The 19,045-nt window shown below is 38.6% G+C and overlaps 1 protein-coding gene across 2 annotated transcripts in view; it reads right to left on the bottom strand.

The window, feature by feature from the left end:
* Nucleotides 1-943, bottom strand: part of LOC113574197 (teneurin-1-like) — a 138,287-nt gene extending 137,344 nt beyond the window's left edge. For both annotated transcript variants that reach the window (XM_027004950.2, XM_035532295.1), the window contains exon 1: nt 544-943. The gene's annotated coding sequence lies outside the window, so the exon portion shown is untranslated. The remainder of the gene's footprint in view (nt 1-543) is intronic.
* Between the last annotated feature and the right edge of the window lie 18,102 nt (nt 944-19,045).

Here is a 19,045-nt window from a genome sequence, read left to right as displayed (position 1 = left end):
AAGCCGCGCGCTTCTGTTTGACAAGTGTGTTGACACAGATAGTCTACAATTTTCCTGCGCCGACATCGTAACATGCGGGTTGACCTGAAAATGTGGACCAGTGATGGGATATACTCGTCCAGGTCAGGTTTATACAGCGTTGTGTAAGTTAAGATAGGAATGAGTCATGAAATGATTTTTGACAATACGCGGAGCGTTTAGCCACTGTCGCGGACATCTTAAGATATATTTTCCCATGAGGAATACTTTTTACCCTGACAGGTGAAGTAAAATGTGAATATCATCAGAGCCGCCGTCCGCACTCGGTCTGCTTAAATTCATTGAGTAAATTGCTAGTTGTGCGGTCGTTTAACACAGCGATCTTAGCGAGACATCCTTTGGACTTCATGCATGTGGAGTGTATTTATATGTCAGTGTATGAATGAGTATCCTGTGGGCACAGATGAGTATAACATGTTTCTACACATGCTACACTTGTGCTTTGCCCGTAATGTAACCTAACACTAAGACCAAACGAAAGTGTACTGAAACAGCTGGTATTACCTTTTTCGATTTGATGCCATAACAGGTTAGTCCCATTCCATTTGGTCCACACTGGCTTACTTCTAATCACCATATAAAATCCCTGTTAGCTTTAATGTTTTCAGTTATCCCTTCAGAACGGTGGCGCAAGAGGTCTATCTACCAAGCTAGCATCATCAGATAGCGTCAGATAGGGTTTGACACGCAGCACAGGAACTGAGCAAGTGGCACTTCGTTAGAGAAGAGAAGGGGCATGCATTCGCGAGATATCCCCTCTTCCCGGGAGCCACGGATAAACCTCAAATCTTCGCAGAGCCTGCTGTCGCGGAGACAACCTCTCATACTCGCTATATCAGCATCTCTGGAATATACCACAGCCGAAACGAAGGGGGAGTGGTATCCATTTGGATTACGTGCACAAGCATCCTCTGGATTTGTTTTAATGGTAGGTATATTGAGTAGTTTGAGCTCTTATGAATGCAGATAAATATTTGTGGTAGTTTAATTATATATATATATATATATATATATATATATATATATATATATATATATATATATATATATATATATATATATATATATATATATATATATATATATATATATATATACCACCATGACTGTGGAATTCAGTGCATGTCCTAGTACTCTAACAACAATTACTTAAGATTGACCTCATGAAGCTACAGGCCATTTCAAGGTCTTTCACTCTGCCCCAATATGTTTAAAGTATTTTTTCTCATAGATACCACACAAGTGGAGTACCCCTGAGCAATATTAAAACTCATGTCCAATAATTAGCATGCCCTCTCCCTAATCACAGTAATCACCGTCGATATCATCATCATTATCATCATTTTTTTGTGCTGACATACTTTCTGTTGTGGAACTGGATTGCATATTATGGGGCACTAATGAACAAGGTGTCTCTTTTGAAAAAAGGATGAGAGGCAAGCTATGTTATAGAGAATGTAGTATGCCTGATGTTTGCTATAACAGCAAGAGTGAAAACATCTGTATCTGCATTGCCTTTGATGTTTTCTCACAGAAACAAAATATCTATATTTTATAATGAATCCCTGGAGATATGCACTGGTTTTGAAGGGTCTGATGCTGTGGTTATGTTCATTCTCCCTTGTCCATGGGTCAGAAAATGTAATTTACAATGAGCTACAGTTCAATGTAACATTTAAAATTGACACATTTTGATTTATTTTCAAATCACAATGGATAATTTTGTTTTTTGTTAAAACTCAGTGATTGTATCAGCTCAAATGGTTTATTAAAAACAATTAAATAGATGCATGCTCTCCTGACTAAATTTATCTCTTGGTGGTACATTTATTTCCACAAGTTCCTAAACTAAATCAATTATGAACCACTCTCCTTTTCCATAAAATGCTGGAACTCATTAGTGGAGTTTACTGATGAGATATTGTTTATAATAGCAGCATGGCTCAGATCTGAAGTTGTAGTTGTTCTTTGGAATAAAGCCTGAGAAAAGAGAACTGGAGGTAGAACTCAAGATATTGGTCTTGGAATTGTGTGTAGCAGTTTTTGTCAGGCATTTTTAGTGCCAATAAAATATCATCAATAGATCTTTTAATCTTTCATGAAATTACTTTGAGCCCTAAAAGTAAAACAGAAAGCAGTGAGAGTACAATTAAGTGTTGACCTAAATGAAACTAGTTAGTTTAGTAAAATGACTGAGTGTAATATGTATAATTGTGTGTGTATGTGTGCGGGGGGTTACAAACATTTTTTACTTTAATTTATTACGTAATATGTGTGGTTTACATATATTTCAACAGAAGAAATCTTAGGTACTTTATTTGAAATATTTTCAGTATCTGTATCATATAAATACATTTGTGTTATGGGTATTTACTCTACATAACTATTGTATTGGGTTTTTGAATTACTTAGGTGGACCACATCTTAGAGCTCAGCCAACAGGCTTGCAGTGCAGCCCAAGGGGACACTATGTGGATCAATGGACTCACTCAGTCCTTAGACCTACCAGCTATGTGAATCAAATCGTGAAGGTCCAAAGTCCAAATTCTGTTGAATTTATCATAGCTTAAGGGAATGGAACTGACAGGGTCAAGCTGAAACAGACAGTATAAAGGTAAGTAGAAGTCAGTGTGTGATTGATGGCTCAGATGCATGATGATGGCTTATTCATTTAAACAAAGCATTCTGTCCCATTGCTCAGTGACCCCTTTGACCAGCTGTAAAATGCACTACATGTAAAATACATTGTAATTATGAATATTGATATTAAACATTCATATCACAAAAGCCAACATGTAAATCCAGAGCCATTGGACACTATTGTTAAAATCCCTTATTGATAAAGAACATTGAGGGAAGGCTTAAAGTGACAATGTAATACGTTGAACGTGGGGATAATTCTCCCATGCAGTCCACGTAGTTCCATTGATTTATCCATTTCTCCAAGCAATGTGCAAATTGACATCCTCCATAAGCTTATTTACTATGAGAGGACAACAGTGTCATGGTGTATATTGTGAAGCAGAAGACTTGTACAAAAATATGGATAAGCAGCTGATCCCAAGTGACACAAAGGGATTTGTACTGCTTGCATTAGTTGTCTTCTGAATCTGGAGGGCATGTTAAGTTCCCATTTATGCTCCTAAACATCTCCTATGGCCCACACAGTATCAATCTTATGAGATGCTCTAATCATTTGTTTCAGTATGAATTGAAATGTAATTGTATAATTATAATATGAATGCATCCAAAATGGTTACAATCATAAGCTACCTCTGAGTCAGACCTGTGTCATTAGCAAAGCCGATTTTGAAGATAATTCTGCCATTTGGACTATATTGAGCCAGTATGTAACCCACTGATGAGAAAAGCTGGACTTTAGAGTGTATGACTGCTGTTTAGTTGATTGCATTTTTTTCTGCCTTATACACAGAGAAAGCCAGAAGGATCAACCCACATTTCCTCTTTCCAATTTTTAAGCATTTTATTGGGGTGTTTGTATAAAATTATGCACCCAATTGCTTATCAAAATTGTTCAGCACCTCCACAAATGCATTTAAATAAGAATCAAAGTGGTGCCATCCACTTTCCGATATATTCATAGATTGTGTGGTGTGGCTGTTATTTTGTCATTCTCCACTATATTCAGAATTTCAGCAAAAGACTGTGCCAAACTGCTAGATCCAACTTTGGAACAGTGTCCTACATAGTATATACCACGCTTGCTTAAAAATGTGATCTCGGTGGAAACATTGTTAGATTTTATTTCATATTTTGTAATGGGCTCAGGACCATCTTTTATTGTTGGCAGAAGTGAAATGAAAATAGCTGATAAACAGGTAATCGATTTTGTACCCCAAGCAGACTGTGATAACACACTAGGAAATCTAGTAAATGTGCAGCGCTTGAGGATATTTCAGCACTGCAATTATCTGCCTCACGTACTTCTTGTTGTCGAAGGTGGTTGCTTTGCTACGCACGCGTCCTGTCTCCTGACTGCGATACCTCTCAGAGGCTCTCTAAAACTGGTCTTTTCAGTTCTCCAGACAATTTCTACATCCTACTGCTCCACTCTATAGCATATTTACATGCAAATGTACAGTATCAACATCTTCAATGTGCCGGGTACTGAAATGTTTGCAGTCATTGAAACCCGACTAAAAACCATAGCATTCCCACTGCATCATCAGCGTTTGACTAATGACTCATACTGCTTGTGCTTCCTAAGAGAAAAGATGTTCCTGTTCGGAAATCAGTATATTCATACATCTGAAACACCCACTAAATCCAGTACTTCTGAGTTAATGAAATAAGCTTTTACATGCTGAGACATGACTTTACAATTCCTTGCTCTCCACAGCTGTAATTCAGTAAAGTTTTCAGCTTGTCTTGAAATGTGCTTTTTGTACATGGTTCTTAGTCACAATCAAGAACCTCTTTTCATATCGTTACTCTCTGCCACTCATTTGGCTTTGCGGGCTGACATACCTGATCAGTAATCTATGTTTAAACTCCATATCTAAGGCATTCATGTAACCAGTATACTGTTTATTATTTTAGAAGTTAACTATTTAAATCAAAATGTATTGCTAGATGTAAAATAAAACCTCTTGTAATGTGTAATCTGATTTTGTGTGCTTGGAGGGAAATATCTTGCTACTTTTGCGTATGGAACTATTTTATTTTAATCTTCCAATTAAAACAATTAAAACCATCTCTTCCCATGCCTGACTTCAACAATGAGCAATATCTTTTAAAGGGCATGACATTCATAAATTTCATATCAATACACACACATAAATTGGCAGGAAGTTGAAGATAAGAGATATTTTTAACAATCACACTTATATGCTGTTGCTTCTCACACACTGGCAGGTTCATTATTAAGTAATATATTTCATGGAAACCTTAATTACAGACTAAAAGAAGCAAGAGTGTTTCAAAGTCAGTAGGTTACTTTCTTTGGAGGCTGTGCACTACTTCTCACTACCTCTGCATTATCAACTGAACATCCCTTTCCCCAAATCAGAGGAAATTACGTTGGAGATCAAAGTGTTTGTAATCCAGGCTAGAGCCATGGCAGCTTCTGTTCGAGGCTTTTATATTCGGTGTAAAAAGGCCTCATAAATGTCACCATGCAAGATGGGCATCACACTCCTTTTATCACCCATCTCTCCCTGCTTTCACAAGTGTACTTACCTGTGACAGCTTGCTTTTTCAAACCATCTCATTGAATTTCAAAAGACAGAGACCCCATGCTCTGTTCGACTACACCTACACACATCCAATTGTCAGTTGCCCAATTTTTTTTTTTAAACTTTCTCCGCAGGTTTTCATCTTCCACCTCATCCCACCTCAGCCGCTCCATGTCTCGGAGGCTTCTTGGGAGAGCAATATCTTGTGCATGCCACACCATCCCACACACAGATCTCCAGAAAGCTGGATTCCTCAACATTCATATGTGATTTCAAGCAGCAAGCTGCACCCCCCAAACCATATGATATACGTTTAATTTCCCAGTTAAGTTTTCAGGCTGCTGCTCCTGACTATTCAAGGTTAATTACCATGTAGTGGCAGGGAGCTATCCATTATGTAAATGTGGTGGACAGTGGGGCACCAGTGGAGGCTTGCTGTGTAGGAACGTGTAATCATGATAGGAAAGCATCCCTGAGGACTCATTGTATGGAAGCAAAGCTCTCCAGAAATAGAAAGATGTAGGCTTGCCAATACCTACATATGGAAGTGGTTCATCAGAAGAATAGAATATTTAACTAAATATATTTCCATTTGTTGGAAGTATCATTAATAATTCTTGCCAAATAAACAATAAGCATGGAAGGCCACATGAAAAAACAAAAGTATGTTTTACAAAAGAACAACAACATTAGGAAAAAAAACACTTAATGCTTTTCATAATTCATCTAATAGCGCTGAGAGTGCCTGCAGGACTCTGCTATCCATTCCTCTAACCACAAGGACCTTATCCTCGTGTCATTTGCAAAGCATATATTTGCTTTTGCCAAAACAGTTCTGAGGTCTGTTATCTTATTTAATCAGCAGGAGTTATGCTCTTTGTTGTCCTGACACTATTCAACTGCTGACAGCTAGGCCTCTTATACAGATGGCAGTTTGAACAGTGTGTTATAAATGTGTCAGTTACATGGCAAAACCTGATAAATATCTATGTGGTATCTTTTATTGCAAGCCTGGTAATCTTAGAACTGATTTATCTCAATATGCCTACATTTGTGCTTGTGTGTGTGTGTCAACACATGATCGTGTGTATGCTCAAAGGTGTGTGTGCACATGCTAGGGGGATGTATGCTGCAAAACCTGAGCTCCATAGCCCTGGTGCAGAGGCAGGTGCTCTGCAATGTGCCAACATGGTCTACACCTGTGGAACACCATCAGGTCATAAGTATAAGCCTGATGCAGACTGGCAAAAGTCTAGCTTTTGGACAGGAGGAAGTGGCAAGTACAACAGTGAAAGCAAAAGAAGAAAAATATCCAAACAGACAAGAGAACAATTAGTTGGGCTACAGGGTAATATAAACCCACACTCTGAATACAAAAAAAATGAGATTATGCCATTGTACCACCACAATGTACTTTAAAAACAAACAAAGAAGATAATGGGTTTATGGAGTGAAATGTAGTCAGCCAAACACTGAGTATACCAAATTTAAGATGGAAATTTCAGAGGCCTCTTCTATGCACCTGCAACCTTTATTGTCCAGTCAGCATGGAATATCTCACTATAACCAACCATTTTGGAATATATCACAGTCAATTAATTCAGATAATAGTGCCTTGTGTGTAATTGTATTTCTAGGGCCATTCTGCACTAGTGAATTCCAGCAGTTAGTTACCCTACAGCAATTTTATTTGTCCAGAAGAAACAACTTAAAGAGAAAAATGCTTTCTAATTAAAGGGAATTCAGAAAGCTTTATGTTAACTCCTTCAATAACACAAGTTAGCATGGACAATCAACACTATCTTAAATGTTGGTTTGTAAGCATTTCTGTCCTCTTGTTCTCATATTTACCATTTGTGCCATTCAAGCAGTATATTAACAGGGCAAAAAAAAGTTTGCCCTGAAATGTAGAGACTGGCAGAAGAAAATGAAGCTCGCACCGCAAGGCCATGTCTTGCCATTGAGAGGGTGCTGGCCATGGTGCTGAAACGGCCACACACTGGGCCTATAATGCAAACAGAGGCAAAGCACACACGTCAACCAGATTACACACCGATTGTTCTGCAAAGGGCAATTTGCACTGTTTACATGGCTTTGGCTGTAAGTCCAGAATGATAATGTATTTTCTCCATGCCACACCAAGCCTGTCCTTATTCACATGAGATCCCTATTTTGAAAACAGGGCCCTGACAGAATTCAAAAGCCTTGCAACATAGACATGCTCAACAATATCTGTTACGCTGATGAAAGAAATTACTATGCCATGTAGCACATTATCAGAAAGTCATCAGAGACAAAAGGTCACTCTTCAAGCTAGTTTTAGGTTAATAATATACTTGAAATGGTTCTTATTTGTGATCTTAAGACCACCTAACCATGATAAGTCAAAATAGTGACCCAAGCTATGAGAAAACAGACATTGCACTACTGACACAGAGGCAGGGCTGCACGAAAAGCATTTAAGCGTTTTTCCATCTCCCCTTCCCCCCTCAGTCTTGGGTACTTGGCTTGCAACAGCTGCAGCTGCAGTAGATTTTCCAGCAGTTCCAAATGGACTTGACCCCGCTGTGCCTCGGCAGATGCCCGTCTGTGCCTCTCACTTTGGCATTTGGAGCTGTTTGTATGCAACGTTGTCGTTGGTGACGGATCAAGCTGAGCACATGGCTTGGCGGCACAGCAGGACCGCATGCTGCTTGACATACAGATATGGGGTTTTACTCTTGCCTGCTGGAAACAAGCAGGTCGATTTTCCACAGTTCACATCTAAAAACACATAAAGCGAAACAGGATTTCTTGTGATTGTGTCACAAGACCTTTTCAAACTGTGCAGGAAAAAAAAACACCTTAAACAATACAGTTTTTACATCTGGGTGTTGGTTGTGATACCAAGGATAACAAATTCAACAGATTAAAAACATTTTTTAGGTAGATGTGCTTTCATGCATCACTCCCACAAATCACATTTATTTTAGGAATTAAAGCCTATAACTGTAATCTCTGATATCCATTTACTCAGCACATCTTTGTACATCTTTGTTTAATACAAATATCACAGAGGTGTAGTCAACCAATCCACTTATGAATGCAAAATAATAGTTTTACTTTTTACTGCTACCTACTGTTGTCTCCCTAAACAAGCCTCATGGTGTACTAACCTGGGGCTCTGTGTTAACTAATTTGCTAATGTAGCCCTGTGGCATCTCCAGCTGGGTGGCTAAGTGGTTGTATCTTAGATGAATTACAGTGTTCTCCATATGACCAAGGATGAAGAGTGGATGCATGTAGTTTGCAAATTCTTTATTGTTTGATGACATCATGGACACACACACACACACACACACACACACACACACACACACACTGAAGAAAAAAGCAGTTTTTGGAGGGGAAAGAAGCAAGATTCTGAAACTGTTGACAGCAGTCATTTCACAGCCTCCCTGGATTTCTCTATTGAAAACTGTCGATTAAAGCAGCTTGGTGACCTGGCGCTGCTTTATGTAATTGAGTGAATAAATAATGTTGCTTCCAGTGGATACTAGTCTCTAAACTAGCCTCTGCCAGGGTAGTGTCAAACTGGATTTAATTAATTTTTAATTAGGATGGAAAATTGCTAGCTGATTCCGCCGGGATGCCCAGGACATCTGTGCATTACAGATAACATTCTTAAATACTCAGAGCAGGCAAGCTTAAAGGGCATCACATCTAACATATTTAAAGAGTACACAGCATTCCTAGCTGAGGCACTGCATGCATGCACAAAACTGCCCAGCAGAGACACTGCTTGCATTCTGAATACATACAGAAGCCTCACGTTTCACTCTTTGTATACTATTTCAGTATTTCAGATGCAGAATGCAAGGTTAAGCTGTTACCTTTGCATTACTATCTACCTCTTCAGACAATTGTTTGCATATATATATATATATATATATATATATATATATATATATATATATATATGTGTGTGTGTGTGTGTGTGTGTGTGTGTGTGTGTGTGTTTGTGTGTGTGTGTGTGTGTGTGTGTGTATTCTAGATGCACACCGAGAGAGAAAGAGTGAGAGAGAATGCAGTGTAGTACACAGGGTTTCAAGAGAAACAGGATGTTTTGGACAGAGGTACTTCATCAGCTGTGCAAGGTAAATGCACAAAAGAAGCACATTTCTTGCACAGCTAATGAAGTACCTCTGTCCAAAACTTCAGGTTTATCTGGAAACCTTTTGTACTACAATGCATTTTTTTACTGCCACTAAATCTTTAAATATAGTACCGGTTAACTACTGCCGCTAGTGGATGCCGAACTGTTCCTTTCATGATAAAGTCCTCAGGCAGGGCTGTGGAAAAGAATGTCCTGAGAAAAGACTTCTTCCGCCTTATTAGAGACCAAAAACGCTCCTAAACTGAATTGAAACTAAATTTAATCATAGGGATACTTAGCAGGAAGAAGACACAATACTGGGGTCTCACTTACCTGCGCTTATATTCCACTTCTGAAACCAGGCTATAATCTTTTCTTTATACTATATATATATGTGTGTGTGTGTGTGTGTGTAGTTATGTAGTAAATAATCCATTTTTCAATTGTCAAGCAATACTCATTTAGTTTTGAATTCTAATGGAAAAACCTTTAATCCTTTCGTCCACCTAACTGTTGCAAAGAAAATTGCTGTAATACAACAGCATTATTATTATTTTCATTATTGGCAATAGTAAATCAAGTTTCACACACATAATAAGAGACAATAATGTACAGCAGAAGGAAAGATGTGCAAAGATTTTCGCTTTAGGCTTTTTTTTTCTGGAATTAAAATGTCACATTATTAAGGCCATGTTAAACAAATCAACAGGCTGTTCATCACGAGAAAACTGGTTTAAAGCAGATAGTGCTTTAAAAGAGTTCTTGTTTTTTTATATTTATTTATTTATTTTATTTTTTTACAAGCATTATAAGGTGCAACTCTAATGTTAAAGTGCAGGTGATCGCTTTGAGCAAAGCTTCAAGAAACCATTCGACATTGTTGGCCTGTTGTGAAAGGCTTCTCTGCAGCCCAGTATTTCTTATCAGCGCTGGCAAACCATGCAAAGGGAGATCAAAACACAGTGAACCATGTTTAATGGCAACTCACACTCCTATCACATGCAGACGTTGCGGCCTGTCACTTTCTTAATCAAAGGATACGAGTCGATGCCAACTTCTAGAGATGCACCTCCGAATCTTCCGCAAGCTAATTAGCAGGTCCTAACGACAGGTGATAAATACGCGCCACTGTCGCGTTCGCTATCTCGCTTATTATTGGTCAAAGAGTAGACGGCGTAGAGAATGTGCTGTTGTTGGTACATAACGGTAAAAACTATTGAGAAATCTGTTGAGAAAGCGCCGCTGTTATAAAATAATGGGTGCTCCTCATTAGCGAGATTCTTCTTATCGCCGGGGTACTGACACTTATTTTTCTCTGCTGACAGTGTATGATACTGTGCGATGGGCTGCTCTGTTGTCCATGGTATTTGTTTGTTTGGATGGACGGTTAGTTGATTGGTTGGTTGGTTGGTTTGTCGAGATAATCCCATTAAAAATCTCGATAATGGAGATATCGTAATCTACTGATAAATAGTTACAGAATCTGTATCATTGTAAGAAATTAAAAACTGATTCTGAATGCTTATAATTTTGGAATTAACAGCAACTAAGTAACAGCATTTAACACAGCATAAGACGTGTTGTTAAATTAATCAAAATTAATCTTAAACATCTGAACTTTAAATTATGTTTGATTTCGCAACGCCTATAAGTAGCGGAAACTATTAGGGTATTCCCTCTAGTTCAGAAGTGGCGAGGCGGTGACTCACCTTGTTTTGAGTTGTCAACACAAACTAATTTGGTGAAGTGTGCTTCTGTCTTGAACTCTTGTGTTTTTACTGTAGCGTGCTACAGAAGAATCTATTTCACTGTGGAGAGACTGATGTCCTTGAATTGTGCGCGATTAATTTTGCACACAGTTCAGCAGTAGTAAATAAATACATTTCGGAGAGTCTACTTGCGTGGTTAGTGTACATGAGAATGGCTAATTAGTTACCTGTCCAGGATATTGTAGCCACTTGTGTCTTGTGTATGCCTTGTGTCTGGCATTTAATTTGGGGTTGTCAGATTCATTCTATTTTTCTAACATACCCATAATAGCTATATGCTGGAACAAGAGGAAATCGTAATATATTTCACTTTGATTTTCATCTTACGAATGAAAATTATATGCTTATCATATGCCAACGGCAGTTTAATAAGACTACATCAATTTGGAATGGTTTAAATTATGTAATTATGGGGTGTAGGACGAAAGGAGGGGCATGAGCGATGGAAAATAATTAAATAACAGGGAAATGTGGGATTTTACAGAGAATGCTTTCTGTTCACTTTGTGTGATTAGCCTGTGACTTGCCAAAACAGTTACAAAACTCGCTATCATGTTGGCCCACACAAGCCTTATGCAGTTTAGGCAATGCCTAAAATGGTGCCAAAACTGTCCATTGTGTCCCTCGCAAGTGTTTGTATGTGGTCTTTTTCATCTCGCGACCAGTAGGAGAGTATTGGCACTGGCATGTAACATCTTTGGCCAGTGTTTAGCAAATTCACTTTTGTTGCTGGACCGGCATGTTCTGTTTTGTGAAACAATAGAGAGACAGTAGAATTGTCTTTGATAACATTAGCATTAGCCACTCTTGGTAATGCGGGGTTATGAGAGATGTCACATAATCTTTCCCAATAAATCGATATAGTTTTGTATGTAGTAATACAAAAATATATCGTGTCATTAAAAAAAAAACTATTGTGCTTCTTTACCAATGTCTTCTTTCATTGGCTTAAGTTTTAGAGTTACATTTGTTACCTCAGTTATATACGACAACAATGCAATACGTAATGTAATCACACTACTAGTTGTCAGGAAAACACGAACAATAGCCTATTTTACAACGTTTACAACGGCTCATAAAATGCTGCATGGACGCATGTGTAAACGAAGTTTTCTGCGCAATAGTGTAGGAAAATGAAGGCCAAATCTATCCACCTCTGAAGGTTTTTTTTTTTTTTGTATAATATATGTGTGAGATTTGTGTCGCACAATCAATAAAGGTTTGGCGACAGCGCTGGGCTACACAGAGAATGAGGGGCATTCTTTATACTCTTACGAGGCAAAGCAGCATCTTACTTTATCACACAGCTGTGTGCCCTTACCCTGGTGTTAAGTAAACGCTGGGTGAATTAGACCCGTAACGGCTTCTTTTCCTGTCACGCTGGTCAACACCGAAACTCTCTAGTGTTTTGACAGATGGATGCAAAGTGCTAAAATTGTGCCATTATGCCAATTTCGCGCTGCCTCTCGGCATGAGCTCTATGCACTCTTCAGTCGATTTCTGCCAAATGCTAAATAAATGAATGAATAAATAAATAAATATAGCCATCTCATTTTCAACCAAATGCAAACATTTTGATGTTAGATGTTTGATAGATCTGGTTATAAAGATTTTCTGAAGAGCAATGTCCACTATAGTACTCTACAAAGGCACTGTCTAAAAAATAAAGGGTAACAGTTTAGGAACATGTAACGGATGAAGTACAGCATATTCTGAAAGAAGAGAGGGTGGAACGTTATTTTATCATCAGTCAGAGATTAATTAATTGATGTCACATGCTTTAGAAAAACGTAAGCAGACTACTAGGAAACAAATTTTCCAAAGCAGAAACAAAGGACACAATTCTGCAATATGTTTTATAGATTTATGACTGAAACTAAAACATGATTTTGAGGACCAGTCCTAACACACACGCACACAAACACACACACACCCTTGATAAAACAACCCTGAATCAATTGCACCCCCCCCCCCCAAAAAAAGAATGCAAAACAATGGCTCATCGAATGGCCTTTGATTACGAAAGTATTAATTAATCTAAATCTCTCTTTGAGCTCTGATGGCTCTTTCAAATACCTGCCCTATTAAAGGCTTGGGCACGGTGACCTTGGATTCAGAAAGAATATGAAATGAGCTTGGCCATTATTTTCTTATTATAGAGTAGCCCTTCAAGCATTTAAAGTTCCACCTTAACATTTTACTGTTCTTTAATGCTTGCTGACTTGGCTCAAGAATGCAAGGTCAATTATGGCAGACTCCTCTCAGCAGATATTTCTATTAGGCTGCAGCTTTTGTGTGAGATAGAAAAAGTGGCCCAGGAGACTTAGGACAGACAGTACGTAAAGTGCGAAAGGCCACATCAGTAAGATTGCATATGCACTCCTGATAATGGGGCTTTCCAGTAGACAATGTGACTCAGAGGTGGTCAATTATCAGACATTACTGATTTGAATTCTCTTGATGTAAATAACATTGAATGTATTTTAACACACTGAAGGATTAATGGAAGAATTTCAGGCTATTTTGTAGAGTCACCTCAGGGGAAGGAATTCTCCATCAACAACGCATACCAAAAGAACAGAAAAATGTTATGCAGTTATCCCAGGAATGTAGAAATGTAATTACATAATAGCAACTACAACATTTACAAACCTATTCAACTAAACATCTTAGTCATAAAGACTACTGAAATGTAATTCAATCAAATTAGGGAAAAAATATTGTACATAACTGAAGCATTCAAACTCAAATTTACATTCATGTCTATGGTATATATTGAGGATTGGGAGTATGTCAGCATATGTGGAAGAGTAGCACTTTGGTTGACATGGACTCTTTTTCTTTTTTAAGTTTCAAAGAAGGACAGAGAGCTCCACCCCTTGCATCTTTAGCTTCAGGTGATTAAACACATGTCTGAAAGCTGCACCCCCTTTGTGGGCTGCATGAACGCACTGTTCAGTCTGCCGTGACAGCAGTGTGGTTCACTCTGTTTGAATCGGATACAGCTGTGCTGAGGTACATGACACCTTTGCCCATGCTGAAAGTACTACATATGGCTTTCAGGAATAAGAAAGTGGACTAAATATGACACCTGGCAAGCTACAGAGGGTGAGGAAAAACAATTGTTTTAATTCTGAGAGTTAAGATCACAATACCTGGAAAATATGAAACAAATATGTAAGAAATAAATTCGATAATCAACATAATGAAAAAATGCTATGCTTGCATGTATAAGAATGCACAAATATGACAGCAAAAAGTCATGAGATAGATAGGCAGACAGACAGACAGACAGACAGATGGACAGACAGATAGGTAGATAGACAGATTTCTTTATAGGGTTAGTGAAGAATTTCACCAACCAGATGCTCACCACAGTAATATTATATTGGATTTCACTGTCCTTGAGGAGCTGAGGTGCAATGGAGAGTACCATTTGCTCCTATTCCTTTTCCAGATACAAGGTCTATTTTCAAGAATAGCACAGCACCCAAAAGGGTACAAGGACACATGTAAAAAAGGGACCAAGCCTTATAGACACAGCCAAAGCTAATATTAATTCCATTACTATATGCATCAACTCATAACCATACTTCAGAAAAATGGGTCATAAATGCCATGTGTAAGCTAATTACATGAGAGACATTACTGAAAGCACTAGGCACATATAACGTGCAAATAGTGTGGGCCAGATATAAAATGGCAGAAATGTTACAGCTGTTAAGAGAGATAGTTCTGTGTTTATATTACATTTACAGTATGGCAAGCAACTATATAAAGGATAATATGATCACAAAGTACAGCATAATGCAGTACTACAATCATGAGAATGCTGTTTGGTCATTGTTGCTTTTAATTTAATGTAATAGGTGTGGATTCAAAGATTGCACAATTTTTGTATGTAGTCTTAGTTCTCATGGACTACCAGCAAGATGCTAAAAGCATCATTATCATCAAAGGAAAATGTTTTAGGCAAAATGTACATTCATTAATTTCTTAAAACGTAGAAATAAAACAGCAGGAAATCACGTCATAGGCAATAAACTGTCATCTTTGGGAACTGAGAAAGTATCCTGTCTTTCTTTTTTTGTCTCACTGAAACATGTTTTGATTTCAGCATTGTCTTGAACAGTTTATTAGCACAAACTGCACATGGACAACAAGAAAATGTCAAAAGTCAATTCATCCATGACATATCAGTATCTGCACTCTCTTATCTGCCCATACCTGCAGTGCATGATACCTCTGCAGATAAGTGGCATGTCTTGGGTGAGCATTGAAGGAGTACCAGTCAAACAGACATATAGTATAGTGGAAAGGTTTACACCACACACCACACACAAGGTTTGGACCACTCACAGCTCTAAGACTGTTTGGAGAAACAGTCTTAGAGCTGTGAGTGGTCCAAACCTTGTCAAGTTACGACCTGAGGAAGAACATTTGAATTCAATTGTTTGTTGTGGAAGAAACTGTGACTTGTGAGAGGCGGTCTGCAAGCAGCAAAAGGCACTACACCATAGCGCTAGCATTTGCTAGGCCACAGGGAAGAAATGAGAATCAGCAAGCAGTCCACCCCACTCGTTCTGGCCAGCGGGTCAGAAATGGTGCTGGCTTGAACAAATGCATGAACACATCTGGAGCCTCAGCATCAGTCCCAATGGGCTACCTACTAAAAGACTGTCAAAAGAAAGCAGTGAGAAAGGACCGTTTTCTAGCAATGAAAGTGGGTCTAAACAAGCCCTAGGTGTATCGAACACACCCAAAATATCTGTCTCTCTAATCATAAAGAAGAAGAAAACACTGAGCCACAAGCACAGTCTCCTTTTGTAAACTGTTCCCCGGAATATGTGTGGGGCATCTGTGGAGAGCATTCCACAGAATATCAGGGGCCTCATTGCTTCTAGGAATGACTCCTTCCAGCTCTTCCAGGCTATGAAAGAGGACTAAAACACAGGGAATTACTTCTTCTGTGACTCTAACACAACCAAGGCTAGTGCGATTCTGCCCAACACTGAAAAAAATCAACAGAATTACTGTGATCATTAAGGATATGAGTCATCACAGTTGATGGCAAAGAAAAAAAATACGTGATGTCCTATTGGGAATAGAAAGAGGCAAGCATGAAACTGCTTATAACTCCGGGACAGGTTCCCTGTACTATAAGGAGTTACAGACCCAGAAACCCAGTAGCTTACACCAGAATGAGAAAAGAATTCTGAATACCCCTTCATCTGTTGTTGGACATTTGTAGCTGGGTAGCCAGCCATAGAGGTAATTTGAGATTCCAAGGCTCATTGCCATAAGAGGTACCAGGGCAGCTTGAATGTGCGGGGCCCAGAACCTGCACGGATGGAAGCTTGCTGAATTCATACACTGTGCCATTGAACACATAGTGAACAAAATGCAATTGGTGTTGCCTATCAGGACATAGAAATTTATGGCATTTAGCCGATGCTTTTATCCAAAGCAACTTATGATTATGACTGAGTACAATTTGAGCAATTGAGGGATAAGGGCCTTGCTCAGGGGCCCAGCCATGGCAATTTGTCAGCAGTGGGGCTTGATCTGGCAACCTTCTGAGCACTAGGTGAGTACCTTAAACACTGAGCTACCACTGCTCTGTCAGACTCAACACCGGGAAAGGAGTTGAAAGGTGGACAGTGCAGTCATCGATAGCGGCATGATTTAGCATGCATCTTACTGTTCACTTAAGGGTTGAAAAAATTCTCCTGGATCTCAGCCGTTGGGACCCTGTTCACTTAATTTGGGCAGAAGTGAGGCTAGACTGTCAATCATATCTTTATCATGGTCAGCAGAATATTTAATGACAGCCTTCTTTCAAAAAGGGCAGTATAATAGTATAGGCACTTGAACCCCTCATGTATTGTTTGCAGCTCTATTATGCTGTAATGCTATAATGCTATTTCGCATTTGTGGAAGATTCAAATCATATAAGATTCAAGTCATATAATTCTATTCCTTCTTGTGGTAAGGCTAGCAACATAATTTAATGGTCACTCTCCATGGAGCACATTTGTCTCTGAAAGCAAAAAGTGAAAAAGGGCAGAAAAGTGAAAGGACCAAGAAAGGATGAGTGCTTCTTCTTCTCAGCATCAAATGCACTGCACATTTGTGCTCTGACTGTACAACACTTTGCTGACCTTTTGTTTGTTTGTTTGAAGGCAACCTTATATCAATGTCTGTAGGTTCTGCTATCTCAGCAAGGCTGACTCTCCCTCCCAAGGCATGATTAGAGAATCTGGATATCGTGAAAGATAGTCAGAGACCATTGAATTTGAATGCTGTGAGCTGAGGAGCTGCTATGGGAGAAGGAACTGTGGTAAAGCTCCTCATTATCTTTCTTGTGCTTAGCTGTGCTAAGTGATGCAGTCATATTCACAGAATCCTGAGCTGATGGGTCAGTAGCAAGTGAGAGTCACCTAGCTCCAGAGAGTCACCCATGTCTTCAGCAGCTAACTGCTTTAATGTTGGTGGTCTGATGAGATGGCTTGACTATTAAATGGGGAAATGAGGTACAAAGCAGTGGACACAGTCTAGGTCTGGACATTGTGGCAAGTGAAAAAGGGAGGGCAGTGTGTTTTAAAATATTTACTTTTTTTGAAAAAAAATTTTGAAAAATAAAAATGCAGTTTCTTAACCTTTACAAACATGTCATAAATATAGTTTGGATTATTGGTCTCTTCAGGACTTAGTGTGTCACCTGGCCTGTTTTAAATGTTTATATATTGTAAATGTTGTAGGTCTTCTTAGAAGATTATTCAAGAGCACCAGTTGTCACTAGCAAGGAAGCATGGAAGTCTGCATCCCCAAAACCCCTAACCCCACACACCAATTCACATTTTTGCATTCATTTGACAGGTAAGATATGCAAAACCTTAAACCAAAAGCCATCACCAGTTGGTCTAATATTTATATATTCTGGAAGACAATAACTAGCAACATCAGCTGTTATCCGTAATGATATTGCATTTGGCTGGAGAGTCATTTTTAGTAGCAGAGTGGGGCACCTTTGCTTTTTTGTAGGTAGACCCTGATAATATGAATACTGCCTTTTTTCTCTTAAATATTGATTCTGCACTGCTCCTTTCCCTGTGTCTTCACTTACAGCACTGAAAAAAGTTCTTTGTCATGCATAGTATTGCCTATATCCAATTTACATTTAATGACCAGATGGATGCATAAACTAATGACTATTGTTTTCAGAGAAAGACCTTCTACTAGGTTCCTGGGAAAATGTAACAAATCCATTGGGGCACACCTTTCTATTATTTTAACAAAGTTAAAAGCATAGCAGTTCAGAGGTGAAGGACACACACTGGGATTCAGGGTAAAATCCCAGCAGTGCCATGTATTTTCCAGAAATGCAATGCAGAAGCAGGTCAGGCAGCTAGATGGTGATGTGACTGAACCACACACTCCTCAGAGAACATTTTGGTGCTAGTCAAATCCGTGAGGCTGTTATGCCAGGTTGTGGTTACGGGACTACTGTACATCAAAAAAAGTAACCTCTCAGATGGATGGTACTACTGGATATGGAGAGGAGTAAAATATTAGAGAACTGGCTAACCAGTATTGGGAAGGTAATATTAACAACAGCAATAATAATAATTATTGTTGTTGTTATTGCTGTTATTGTGATCATTAAAAAGCATTTTATATATTATATTTTCTTATAGTGAAAAAATATCTGTAGTGCTGTATTTATTTTAGTAGTCCTATTTGTAATTATATACATGTGTCAAATGTATAACCACTCATTTGACATATTCTGTAGAATTTTATAACTGCATTTTAGATTTTAGAATGTACAGCAAACCACAAAAAGTGGGCATGCTGCAGTGAACAAAGTACACACTCTAAAGAGTGCACAATGTAAAAAGTTCACA

This window comes from Electrophorus electricus, chromosome 12 (assembly GCF_013358815.1).
Source record: "Electrophorus electricus isolate fEleEle1 chromosome 12, fEleEle1.pri, whole genome shotgun sequence".
NCBI classification, from domain to species: domain Eukaryota; kingdom Metazoa; phylum Chordata; class Actinopteri; order Gymnotiformes; family Gymnotidae; genus Electrophorus; species Electrophorus electricus.
This window is presented reverse-complemented; position numbering and strand designations above follow the sequence as displayed.